The sequence below is a fragment of the Giraffa tippelskirchi genome, chromosome 7 (genome assembly GCF_054371585.1).
Source record: "Giraffa tippelskirchi isolate mGirTip1 chromosome 7, T2T-mGirTip1v1.2.pri, whole genome shotgun sequence".
NCBI lineage: Eukaryota > Metazoa > Chordata > Mammalia > Artiodactyla > Giraffidae > Giraffa > Giraffa tippelskirchi.
Genome location: NC_137281.1, coordinates 131,589,377 through 131,603,356, shown reverse-complemented (window position 1 = coordinate 131,603,356; position 13,980 = coordinate 131,589,377). Strand labels below are relative to the sequence as shown.

The 13,980-nt window shown below is 42.7% G+C and overlaps 1 protein-coding gene and 1 long non-coding RNA gene across 7 annotated transcripts in view; one reads left to right on the top strand and one right to left on the bottom strand.

Annotated features, from left to right (window-relative positions):
- Window positions 1-13,980, bottom strand: part of KIAA0586 (KIAA0586 ortholog) — a 196,956-nt gene that overhangs the window by 1,828 nt on the left and 181,148 nt on the right. The gene's annotated exons all lie outside the window — the stretch shown is intronic.
- The window catches only part of LOC145513402 (uncharacterized), a 20,324-nt gene extending 6,344 nt beyond the window's left edge, over window positions 1-13,980 (top strand). The window contains exons 2-3 of the long non-coding RNA XR_014059369.1: window positions 8,491-8,604; window positions 10,183-13,980. This is a non-coding gene — a long non-coding RNA (uncharacterized LOC145513402). The remainder of the gene's footprint in view (window positions 1-8,490; window positions 8,605-10,182) is intronic.

Genomic DNA, 13,980 nt, shown 5'->3' with positions numbered 1-13,980 from the left:
TTCCCAACCATTCCTACACCAGCAAAAAGTACCAGGTGATGCTCTGCGGGGACCGCTCTGGGTTACTCCGGCGAACAAGGCTTTTGCTTCAGGATTTAGACAGTAGACCCGGCTGTTTCATTTCGTTTGCTCCTATGAACTAGGTCCCTCTGAGACTAGGGAGAAACTGAACCAGAACTCACAACAAGCAACCCCTCTGAGTTCTGGGCCTGTGTTTGCCTCCAAGGCCCACAAAGCCGCTTTAATTAAGATCCCTCGGTGGCCTGGGGACCCCTGTGGAAAAGCCCAGAATGCCATTATCACCCCCTGAGCGGCTGAAAGCGCTGACTGTCGCTGCCGCCGCCGCCGCCGGAGGCTTAGGTGGCCTCGCCCCACGGGGAGCCGTTTCCTCTAATCCCGCTGCACCTCCGTGGAGCGCCCACCGTGTGAAGAGTAGCACATCCACTTCAAACAGAAATCGGGCCTCGTCTGTTTGGGCTGAGGGGAAGGCTGGGGGTGGTGAGGAGCCGCAGATTCAAAGCGAAGTCAGCTGGGATGACAGGCAGCGGCTCCAGCCCCCAGAGACTGAAGCAGCGACAGGAGGCCTAGGGGGTTCCATCTCTCTCTGCACCCTGGGGGGCTCTCCCTCCGGGGGCTGGGACTCTTTGAAGTCAGGGAGGATGGTTTTGACAACAGATGGGATAATTCACTGCTGTTCAGTTGGGTCCATGCAGACCAAATAAATCCAAACAGAGTGGGGGAAGTTTTGCCTCATGACAAAGAAATGCTGCCATTTTGTTACACCCAACCCTTCCCCCTCCCAGGCCACATGGAGGAATTTGGTTGACCCTCTGTAGCCTTTAATAGATGCTGTTTGCACAGAAGAAAGCATCTGATTCTACCACAGCACTTAACTATTGTGGTGAGAGGATGTTCACCGAGGGACAGGACAGGCCAGATTTGAACTCCAGCTGCACCACACTCCATGGTGTGGTAATGCTCAGCGTACACTTGGTGTTGCCAGCTTGGACCTCTCAGCCTCCTTTTTCTCATGTGTAAAATGGGCCTTATTATCTAACCTTAAAGAGAGGTGGTGAAATGTCTGGAAATCAATGTTGGTTACCCCCAAAGTCCCAAATGTTATGCTTCCATGTTCACACCCACACAGCGAAGGGACATTTAAGGACATTCCTCTCAGAGACAAATTATCATTAACCATTGGTTTGCCAGTTTTCTCTATCTGTCTTTGAAGTGTTTCCTAAAGCATACATGTCATATTGCTTTTAGAACACTTTATCTGATTTTGAACTAGGTCTGAGAGAGACTTTTGAAGGGTAGCACTCTGATTTCACCCTCTAGCACTTGGGGCTGCCAAGATTAAACACGGGGACCCTGTCCTTAGAAACCATATGGACCAGGAGAGCAAGATGGTATGCAGGAAAGAGCATACATAAGCTTTGACCAGCATTCAGCTCCTTAAAAAGTCCTTTAACCTCTCTGAGCCTCAATTGCCTCATTTGTAAAATGCGATCACAGTTAGTTCACAGATAGTGTGTGAAGAATTGGCTCATAGTAAGTACTGAAGAACTGTTGACTTCTTTCTTGCTGCTGCTGCTGCTAAGTCGCTTCAGTCGTGTCCGACTCTGTGCGACCCCACAGACGGCAGCCCACCAGGCTCCACCGTCCCTGGGATTCTCCAGGCAAGAATACGGGAGTGGGTTGCCATTTCCTTCTCCAGTGCATGAAAGGGAAAAATGAAAGTGAAGTCGCTCAGTCATGTCCGACTCTTAGCGACCCCATGGACTGCAGCCTACCAGGCTCCTCCGTCTATGGGATTTTCCAGGCAAGAGTACTGGAGTGGGGTGCCATTGCCTTCTCCTGACTTCTTTCTTAGCCTTCATCATTTGTCAGAGGTATTATTTAGGTAATGAAGTTTATTTGGCCCCTTCCTTTTTTAGCATGGCTTCTGATTATGAAAAATTTAAAGACACAGAAGTAGAGAGAATTAATGAATTCTCATGAAACTGTCACCCAGGTTAACAATTATAAAAAGATTATGAACAGGGCACATTTAGAAATTAATGTTTTGATAATTTGGGGGTCAACAGATATAAAATAGAGTTACAGATTAGAGCTATATTCCCATCTTTAGGTTAATGCCAGGCATATAATAAGCACTCAACACATACTAGATATTATTATCACTGTTATCAACTACTTTTTTCTAAATGAACCCCAAAACTTTTTATAGTCCTTATATAATACACCTTGCATCCAAAAAGCACAAAGAATTCCCCACAGTCCTTACACTACACCTTGACATGGGGAGATGAAGTTGCTCTGAAGAAAAAGCAGCGGAGTGATTCTCCCAACCTCGCAACCCCAGTTACCGGTCCCGGGGTTCTTGTTCTTGTGCACCAGTGACTTTCCCTCGTGCTCTGTCTCACCTGCTGAGCTCAGCGGTGAGCTTCCTGAGAGCTGGATTCATGCCTGATGCAGCTTTACCTCTCCAGGAAAGTGGCCCAACCGGGTGAGTGCTTAATGTTCAAAGAGTTTGGAACGAAGCACTATTAGGAAGAGAACTAGTTAAGCCAAATTAGCTTGAAAATTAAAGCATCCCCAATGTCTAGACTGAGTTTCCTTTATTTGGGTTAGAGAGCTCTTTTTTATTAATAACTAAATCTACTATGTTGCATAGATTAAACTTAACAGACCCTTTTGGCCATTATACATAGAAACACTGAAGCCAAGAATGCAAATTCAAAAACTCAGAAGTAAATTCTTGGCTTAATTAATGTTGCCTCTTAATTCAATTTGACTTTAAACGCCTCAAGGGCAGGGACAAATCCTTCTTCCTTTCTTTTTTTTTTTTTCTTTTTATTTTTTTTATAAATTTATTTATTTTAGTTGGGGGCTAATTACTTTACAATATTGTAATAGTTTTTGCCATACATTGACATGAATCAGCCATGGGTTTACATGTGTTCCCCTTCCTGGACCCCCCCCACCTCCCTCCCCATCCCATCCCTCTGGGTCATCCCATTGCTCCGGCCCTGAGCCCTTGTCTCATGCATCGAACATGGAATGGTGTTCTGTTTCACATATGATAATATACATGTTTCAATGCTATTCTCCCAGAACGTCCCACCCTCACCTTCTCCCTCAGAGTCCATAAAATTGTTCTATGCATCTGTGTCTCTTATTCTGTCTCGCATATAGGGTTATCGTTACCATCTTTCAAATTCCATATATATGCATTAGTATACTGTATTGTTTTTCTTTCTGGCTTACTTCACTCTGTATAATGGGCTCCAGTTTCATCCATCTCAGTAGAACTGATTCAAATGTATTTTTTTTAATGGCTGAGTAATATTCCATTGTGTATATGTACCACATATATCCTTCTTCCTTTCTAACTCCCCCAGAACAAAGTCAGATACAAAGCAGATACTCAACAAATGTTTGTTTAATTCAATTGCTTTTCAAGGTAGACTGAGATGGAATCCCCCATCTGTGACAGACTGTCTTTGGAAAATTCTATAAATAGTTATTTAGAAACAAAATTGGGTACTTTTTCAGTCTGCTTCACTTTCAGAAACGTCTTTTGTAAGTTTGTATCTTTTAGGCAAATATTGAGGAAACAGGAAAAAGAGAAACTATTCCATTTCTGAAAAGATAAGAATAAAGTCTAATAAAGACAAAAGGCATTTGGGGTCAGTAGAGTTAAAACAAACTCAGACTGCCCATCCTGTTTGAAGTTGACAAGAAGCAGAGAATGACCCATTGGTCCATGATGGAGCACAAAGCAACTTAATCAGCATTTCATCAATGAGATGACACCATGGGGTAGCCCAGCTAGGACAAGTGGCCACTGTGTCAAAAGCCCTGGCTATTCTTACCCAAAGAGCATTTCTACCTGAGCACATCTTTGGGTGTTTGTATGTGTGTGTTTAAGGATAAGGAATGCCAGGGGCTATCACTAGTGTGGGGTCCATGCTTTCTCAATGCTGCCTTGTAAAGGAATTCCTATGAAGATTCCTAAAAAAATTGTTTCACTTTACTTTGCTTTGTCATTAATACAAGTTTAGTCTTTCATGTTAGTCTGCAGCACCTCACAGAGTTCTAAGCACCCATGAGGAGTTTAATAAATGTTGAACTGGATAGGTGCAAGGGGTAGAAATCGCTAATGCAATATTAAACAAATGTATTTCCACTGAAGACATTCTTTGGTGAGGGCTCTTCTAACTGAAAATAGTTCCTTTCCTATGATATAGCTTACATGTGGAATCTAAAAAAAATGACACAAATGAATTTATTTAAAAAACAGAAATAGACTGACAGACATAGAACACGAACTTATGGTTACCAAAGGGAGCAGGGGAGGGATAAATTAGGAGTTTGGTATTAAAATCTATATACTACTACACATGAAATAGTTAACCAACAAGGACCTACTGTATAGCACAGGAAACTCTACTCAATGTTTTGTAACCTAATTTGGAAGTTCAGTTCAGTTCAGTCACTCAGTCGTGTCTGACTCTTTGCGACCCCATGAATTGCAGCACGCCAGGTCTCCCTGTCCATCACCAACTCCCGGAGTCTACCCAAACCCATGTCCATCGAGTCGGTGATGCCATCCAACCATCTCATCCTCTGTTGTCCCCTTCTCCTCCTGCCCCCAATCCTTCCCAGCATTAGGGTCTTTTCCAGTGAGTCAACTCTTCGCATGAGGTGGCCAAAGTATTGGAGTTTCAGCTTCAACATCAGTCCTTCCAATGAACACCCAGGACTGATCTCCTTTAGGATGGACTGGTTGGATGTTATTATATATATACATACATACATATATACGTATAACTGAGTCATTTGCTATACACCTAAAACTAACACAACATTGTAAGTTGACTATATTTCAACAAAAATTTTTTTAAAAAATGATTCCTTTCCAAGGATGGCTGTATGTGAGCCCACTTCTCTGAGTGCAGAAGGTTTTACATTAAAAACTATTCCAGTACCCAGCCCTTCTATCCTACTCAACCTGCAGCTGAAAAGATGCAAACTGATGCTGGGCTCTTCCCAGGATTCTTCCAAGGCAGCCAGGATCTTACCTTGCCAACTGCTGTGGCTGCAGCTGCTTCTGTCAACACAAAGGGAGGGAAACCTGGGTCTGCTCGATGGGTGTCCCTTTAAGCATCAGGCTGCCCCCTGCACCTGGGGAATTGCACTGGCTCAGGAAAAGCAACACACAAGGCCCAGAGTTTACAAGTACACCTTTTCCTTTCCCATTTTAGTTCATTTCCACATCAAAGAATCAAGTTTCTCTATTTTCAATACAGCTGAGGCCATTTTAGAATTACAGTGCATACCTCTCTCTTAATCTGTACCAATGGTGTCTTCAGACACTGTCCAAAAACCATGTCACCCTCTCTTTTCTCTCTCCTTCTTTTTTTTTTTTTAAATAAATTTATTTATTTTAGTTGGGGGCTAATTACTTTACAATATTGTAGTGGTTTTTGCCATACATTGACATGAATCAGCCATGGGTTTACATGTGCTCCCCATCCTGAACCCCCCTCCTACCTCCCTCCCTCCCCTTCCTTTTTAAATATCCCCTCTCCTCTGCAGACCCTAAATAAGCATCTTGGCAATGGAAAGCAGCAGAAATTAAAGTGGCTCTTTGGCATATCATATCCTATTGAAGAAACACAGAAAACTGAGAGCTATTTAGCATGTGACCCAAGTGGGGACTTTGTTAATAATCCAAGAAGGGAAGAATGCAGATAATGTTCCTACGCATCACTAGGTAATTGCTTAAATTCTCAGTCTTTACAAAAAGTTTGTCATCCAATCCAATTTGTCTTCTAAGAAAGAGAGAAATTAGTTCTTTACCTTTCCTCCCTCATCACAAAGTACAAAACCCCAAAGCTAGATAATGATGCTTCAAACCCCTGTATATCCCTTCTGCATCCTGTGTCCTGACTGGGAGCCTATCAGAAGAATGTGAATAACGAGGCTACATCTTCTATTGACCCAGTTGTTTATAAACAAAGGTTTTCCTTCTAGGAAAGGCAACGACATTTAAATCGCTGAAAATTATCAGCCTCAACTCACCTAAATTTCATCGCAGTGCTACTCATTCAGGAAATGGGAACCATGAGAAGTTTCCCTTTTTTAAAATTGCCTCCAGATGTGGCATACAAAGAATCTTTATTAAAACATCACACAGTAGCCAATACCCTACAATTTTTTCTTCTGTCCCTTTAGTCAGAAGACAAATAACAAACCACAGATCATAGAAAAAGAGCTCTCGGTGTTGTCTGGGAACACTTTAAACGTTGCAAAGGCCCTCACCTGCCCCCAGAGCCTCCAGCCACTTTACCCTGCCTAATCTTTACCCTGCCTAATCATACACTTAACACGTTTTTACACTATGTACTTATTTATGATGTTCATTATTTATTGCTTGTCTCTCTTGCTAGAATGTATGCTCCATAAAAGCAAGAATCTTTGTTTTGTTCTCTGATACATCCCAAGGGCTTAGAACTGTGTCTGGCACACTGTGGTGGCTCAAATAAATATTTGCTGAGTGAACGAATGCATGAGTCCATCTGTCAATTAAAAAAATTTTTTTTTAGGTTTTATTGGAGTATAATTAATTTATACTGTTGTGTTTGGCAGTTCTTATTAGGTCAAAATCTCTAGGCCTCAATTCAAAAGTGGCACAAATTTCCTATTCCACACAACTATCAGAAGGATAATCCCAATCTGAATTCCAGATACACTTTGTTTCACCCCCTTTACCCTGCTTTTCTTCTGAGAATATCTATTTTTGTCAATGACAACACCATCTACTGTCCTAACACTAAAAGTCTTACTCTGTTACACTTCTCTCTTCTTCATCCCTCAGATCACTAAGTCATCAGATTCCTGAAGATGCTTCCTTTCAAATCTCTCTCCAATTTGTCCCTTCCTCTCTATTCTCATTGCCTCTGTCTACACAATTATCACCTCAAATAGGTTCCTAATTGACCCCTTAGCCTCCAGTCTCTCCCCCCTACAGGTTCTTTTGCACATCATAAGCATCATTTTGATCACATCAGTCCTCTTCCAAAGCCAGCTGTGATCTGGCCGACCTAGCAAACCTGGCCTTTCTGAGTGGTCAAATGGTCAGGAGTTAAGTCTTGAAGAAACAGAAAGTGTTGCATAGGCAAATGAGCTATGATATGTAGGGGGAGGGGAGAGGATCACAACTGTCAGGCTACTGAACTTGAACTCCATCCTGGAGACTGACTGGAAACAGAATTTGTGGTCTATTCCAAGATATTTCTGACTATCAATTCAGACCAATTGTCTACTATAGCTCTGGCAGTGTTGAAGGTGCTGGATATACAAAAGGGAATTTTCTTCGATTCTAGGGCAGGTTGAGAGAAAGCACCAAAGACCAGATACACTTTGTTATAACAAAGCCTCTGTCCTTGCGTTTACTTGGCCCCAGATCCTGATGCTGGGAAAGATTGAGGGCAAGAGGAGAAGGGGGCAACAGAGGATGAGATGGTTGGATGGCATCACTGACTCAATGGACATGTTTGGGCAAACTGCAGGCGATAGTGAAAGACAGGGAAGGTTGCAGTCCATGGGGTCTCAAAGAGTCGGACACGACTTAGCAACTGAACAACAGATAATCTCAGATTTAAAATAAGCACGGTTAGCCAGGCTAGCCATCACTATGCCTACTCTCTTACTCAAAGCTGCTACTGCTGAAGACGTGGACCATAGGTTAGTTAGGAAAAAGAAAAGAAATGTTTCTTATATGAGTCCACAAATTTTTTCTGTGAACAGCCAGATAGGAATTATTTTAACCTGTGGAACTTACGCTATTACAACAACTCAACTGTAACACAAAAGCAGCCACAGACAACACTTAGACAACTGGGCATGGCTGTGTTCCAAAAAAAACTTTATCTACAAAATCAGAGAGTAGGCAGATTTAGTCAGTTAGTCACTGATCTCTACTCTAAGATACTGGGATATTTCAAATCTAATGCTTTGTTTTAATTAGAAAGTATCATGGAGGAATGTAAAGACAATGGGTTTTGGAGTTCAGAAAACTAGAATGGAATTCCAACTTTACAACAAAACTTGGGGCCTTAGGAAAATAAACAGCAGTTTCATAATACATAAAATGAGAAGCCACATAGCATGGTGGCCTGTGGAGTCAGTCTACCTGGGTTCAAATCCCAGCTCTTCCAATTTCTACTTTTGTGATCTCTGGCAAGTTTCTTAATCTCTCTGAGCTTCAGTCTCTTCAGCTGTTTTCATGGGGATGAAAAATCAAGCCCTCCTCATTTTGAGGATTAAGGGAGATCATGCATATTAAGTGCCTGGAACAGAGTAAGCACTTAATAACTGTTAGCTATCATTATCGTTATTATTACTGTTATATTACTGTGACTTTCCTAAGGAGTGGCTATTGAGACATTAGACATAAAAGCATTTGTTTTCTTCTTTCAGAGATTAAAAACAAAAAGGAGTTTTTCTGTTCTTACACTTTGAACATTTTTCACGAAACTACAGGAAAATGAAGTCACCTTGTAAACCAGCCCCTGCTTTTTCAGATGATTGCCTGTAAGTGGATTTCAAATTCTGAAGATTATCATGCATAATGTATTATGCTTATGTAAGGATTAAAATTTTTCCATTGATTTTTCTCTTGCCTCCATCAAGGGCTTTGCTGGACGGGACTTCTTCTTAAGAGGAGGGTGCTTTTGCTTTTTCCAAATTGTGAGCACAAAGAATTTCTTTCAGGCTTTTAGTGTCTTTAAATCAACTAATGTGGTTTTTGTCTCCAATTACAATCAAGTGTAAATTCTCCAGTACACACTAGACTCCCATTCCCATGCTAGACATGAAAATGTCCCAATCCATTCAACATCACTAGGGGAAAACAGGACTGGATTTTGGGTGGCTCCCCCCAGAGCATCCTGTCCTCCTGACAATTGGTGCCAGAGCCTTAGGGAATCTTTTATTCCAGGGTCCTGTGACCAGAGTTTAATTATAATGTATGATTAATATTTCAAAGCACAAAAATTAGTAGATATTATATTTCACATTGTATGGCACGCGTCAAGAATACTGCTGCTCTGAAGTCCTTAGCAAAGATGGTCTTACTTGAGTGAGAATCTGTAGAACCACTTTTATTGTCTATTGTCTTTATTAAAATGAATCTCAGGGGGACTACCTTGGTGGTCCAGTGGTTAACACTCTGTTCTCCCAATCCAGAGGGGCCCAGTTCGATCCCTGGCCAGGTAACTAGGTCCTGAATATTTCAACTAAGACCTGGCACAACGAAATAAATTAAAAAAAAAAAAAAATTCTTAGAAATTAATGACTCTTCACATGAAGATCCCTTAAGCCAGGGGTGTGGACTGTTCCCTTGTGTTCATATCACCACTAGTAAGCATAGTGTCCTTCTCCAGTCCTGCTTAGAGTGGCAGGCTGCATTTCAGGTTGTCTCAGACAATCCAAGTCACTGTATAGTCTGCTCTTTGTTAGAAGTAATCAGCCACAGGGGCAGAGGCGGTAAACAGTAATTAATATGCAAATTTGCGAGTAACTTGCCTCTTGGTGCTCAGGCTTCTTTGTTTGTTTGCACAGTCGTGGACAAACTGGGGTTTGTCTTTGCCATAATTAGCAGGATAAATATAAAATTATGACACTAATCGTTAGCTGGCTTTTTAAAAATGGTAGTATACTCCTGCTGTGCCTGAGATGCTGCAGCTCAGTAGGGAGTTCCTTCAAAAATGAATTTAAAAATGCCGAAATACCCATTTTAATTAAAAGGCAAACACTGAAATGAGTTTGTCACTTCAAAAATCATAGTTACCGGGCAACAAATCATCAATGCATATATTAACAATTAGTATTTGTACATCAGTCGAACTAATCTCGATGCAAAAAAAAAATCACTCTTTTATAATAAAAATGAAGAGTAATATTTATTAAGTGCTCTGCACCAGGCACTATGCTAAGCACTTTTCTTGTATTATTTCAATGAATCCTTGCAGCGGACAGACTGGGTGGTGCTATTAATATCTACATACATGGAAGCCAATACTTTAAGACAGGTTTTCCTGAGTCTGCTCTCTAATTGTGGTGTCCGCAAGATTATATTTGCAGCTCTCATTTTTTTTTTTCTGGTTCTAGAACTGGACATGGAACAACAGACTGGTTCCAAATAGGAAAAGGAGTACGTCAAGGCTGTATATTGTCACCCTGCTTATTTAACTTATATGCAGAGTACATCATGAGAAACACTGGGCTGGAGGAAACACAAGCTGGAATCCAGATTGCTGGGAGAAATATCAATAACCTCAGATATGCAGATGACACCACCCTTATGGCAGAAAGCAAAGAACTAAAGAGCCTCTTGATGAAAGTGAAAGAGGAGAGTGAAAAAGTTGGCTTAAAGCTCAACATTCAGAAAACTAAGATCATGGCATCTGGTACCATCACTTCATGGGAAATAGATGGGGAAACAGTGGAAAGTGTCAGACTTCATTTTTTTGGGCTCCAAAATGACTGCAGATGATGATTGCAGCCAGGAAATTAAAAGACGCTTACTCCTTGGAAGGAAAGTTATGACCAGCCTAGATAGCATATTAAAAAGCAGAGACATTACTTTGCCAACAAAGGTCCATCTAGTCAAGGCTATGGTTTTTCCAGTGGTCATGTATGGATGTGAGAGTTGGACGGTGAAGAAAGCTGAGTGCCAAAGAACTGATGCTTTTGAACTGTGGTGTTGGAGAAGACTCTTGAGAGTCTCTTGGACTGCAAGGAGATCCAACCAGTCCATCCTAAAGGAGATCAGCCCTGGGTGTTCATTGGAAGGACTGATGTTGAAGCTGAAACTCCAATACTTTGGCCACCTCATGTGAAGAGTTGACTCACTGGAAAAGACCCTAATGCTGGGAAGGATTGGGGGCAGGAGGAGAAGGGGACGACAGAGGATGAGATGGCTGGATGGCATCAACGACGCGATGGACATGGGTTTGGGTAGACTCCGGGAGTTGGTGATGGATAGGGAGGCCTGGTGTGCTGCGATTCATGAGGTCGCAAAGAGTCAGACACGACTGAGCTACTGAACTGAACTGAACTACTTTAAGAATTTTTACCATTTGGCTGCTTTCAACTGATTCTTCACCGCATACTGATGATGGCCTAAACCTGATCTCTAGCGCTAACCTGTGCCTCCTTCATTCTAGTCCTCTTCAGTCTTGTGTCTGCTTCCAAGTAAAGCCCACATTCCTTAGCTTTACTGATATGGAAGGCTTCCCTCAACCTGGCCAGCTAATTTCCATCTTTTATTTCCCATTTTATTCTTGCATTATTTAACTAGGCTCCCATTATTTAGTGCTAATTGGCAAAATTATTATACTTGTTCCTGGGGGTGAGGTGGGACAGGAAAGAGTGAAATTTTTAAAAAGCACCAGTTCTCAAGGAGGTTCTGGTGAGAGTTCAAAAGAAGCAATGATCAACTTCTAAACTAATATGTGATTGCCCTGATTGTCGAGAAGTAGGTATAGGAACCCAGTGTTTCTCTCTTTTGGTACCACAGCTCAGCGCCTTAGATACCGTGTATGGCATGATGCCACAAAACCCTTGGCAATGGTTTTCTCCCAACTCGACGCATATGTCCCTGAAGTTCTTCCTTTCCAAGTCTCAGCTGTAGGTTTCCTCTCTCAAAAAGCCCTGCTTCTCCCAAGCAAATGAGGCATCCTTCTGCCTCATTCCCACTACAGCCTTCCTTTGACAGTTATAATACAATATCACACCATAGTGTAATCTCATGTTTGCCTGGCTGTCTACCCACTGAACTGTGGACACCTTGAGGTTAGAAACTGGATTTTCCCCCTTTATGTCTCCCACTTCTAGAACAGTGCTAGCACCTAATTGGCACTGGTTGCTCTTTGCAAGCAGCCAGACAGTGTCAGACCTGCTAACAAAGTCAGAAAGTGCCTTCAGAGAGGAAATTAACAATTCAAAGCAGAGCCCAGTTGAGAAGGAACCTGGAGGAGTCGCTGGGGAAAAGCTACCTCCAGGCTGGCCTGAGCAAATGATCCCCAAACCTCCAGCTTATTACTGAGGGCTGGGGATGGGAGATGCTGCCAAAGAAAGCGGAGAAGGCCATGGCACCCCACTCCAGTACTCTTGCCTGGAAAATCCCATGGACGGAGGAGCCTGGTAGGCTACAGTCCATGGGGTCGCTAAGAGTCGGACACGACTGAGCGACTTCACTTTCACTTTTCACTTTCATGCATTGGAGGAGGAAATGGCAACCCACTCCAGTTTTCTTGCCTGGAGAGTCCCAGGGACGGCGGAGCCTGGTGGGCTGCCGTCTATGGGGTTGCACAGAGTCGGACACAACTGAAGCGACTTAGCAGCAGCAGCAGCAGCAGCCAAAGAAAGGCTTGGCAAAATGACTTTATAAACTGCTCCATTCCAGGACTGTCTGAAACAAAATACCCCAGGTACTGCCCTTTGAATCTGGCAACTTCAGGCAGGTTCTTTGGGAAGAGAAGTAGTAATATTTATTCTACTTTTTTAAGAGATAGTGAAATAATGGTGCTGCTGGAAGGCAACTTGCTCGATACTGCCACAGTAGCCATTAGAAGTCTATAAAACTTGACCTCGGTGGATGCTCAAAGGGTTCCACAGCCCGAGAACTGTGAGGCCTCTTTCTGGCATTGTCTGTGGCTCCAGACAGACATCATGAAGGGCCACAGACAGTCAAGGCAGGAGGCAAAAGAAGGCGTTATGAGAAGGCAAGCATCCCTGGGTTTTCAATGTGCCTTCAACCTCCCACTGTTCCCCTTATAAGACCCTCTCTCATCAGTCACAGAAAAGCACCACAGCATCAGTTATTCTCAAAGGATGGGTGAGTGTCCCCAAAACACACACTGCAGGGGTACAGACTGGAAAATCCTGAGTTATTCTGCCGACACTAATAGGACAATACCTCTAATCTCCCAGAACTGACGTAGACACATCAATCGTCCCATTTTCTGTACTTCTACTCTAACTCTTTCTAAAGCCTTTGTGCAGGATGCTGGGTCTAATGGGCTAGGGACCCAGGAGGAGCAGAGGCTCTTTAAAAGCAGGCAGTTATTGGACCAGCTCCTGCTGTCCAGTAAGAGCAAACTCCAGGACAAGGCCACTTTTATCATTTTACTTTTTGGTACTCCACAAGAAGGCTCATATTTTTTGTTGTTTTTTGTTTTGTTCTTGTTTTTGGCTGTGCTGCACAGCACATGGGGTCTTAGTTCCATGACCGGGAATTGAACCAGTGCCCCCTGCACTGGAAGCACAAAGTCTTAACCCCTGCACTGCCAAAAATGTCCAAAGTTCATTTTTAAAAAGAGGGAGGCTTCTGTTGTTAACAAAGGAAAATAAATGAATAAAAGAAGGTTGGCTCTAACCTCAGTCGTGAGTCAGGCAGTCAAGTTTAGTGGCTTAGAGCAGGGATTCAGAACCAAATGACCAGGGCTGGATCCTGGGTTGGTTATTTACTTGCTGCACAACCTTGAGCAGGTAAATAAAAAACTCCCAGCTAGCTCAAATGGTTAAGAATCTGCCTGCAATACAGGAGACCTGTGTTCAATCCCTGGGTCGGGAAGATCCCCTGGAGAAGGGCATGCCTATCCACTCTAGTGTTCTTGCCTGGAGAATTCCATGGACAGAGAAGCCTAGTGGGCTCCAATCCATTGGGTCACAAAGAGTCAGACATGACTGAGCAACTAAAACAGGACCTTGAGCAAACTTCTTAATTTTCGTTCCCTGTTCTTGGTCTCTTTACTTTTAACATGTGATTAACGATCATACCTCAAAGAGTCATTGTGAAGATTCAATGAGTTAATGTATGTGCAGTGTTGAGGACGGTACTGGGACACAGTAAGTGCTATGTATTTCCTTGTATTATCACTAAAATGTGGCCTCCGCGAGGAT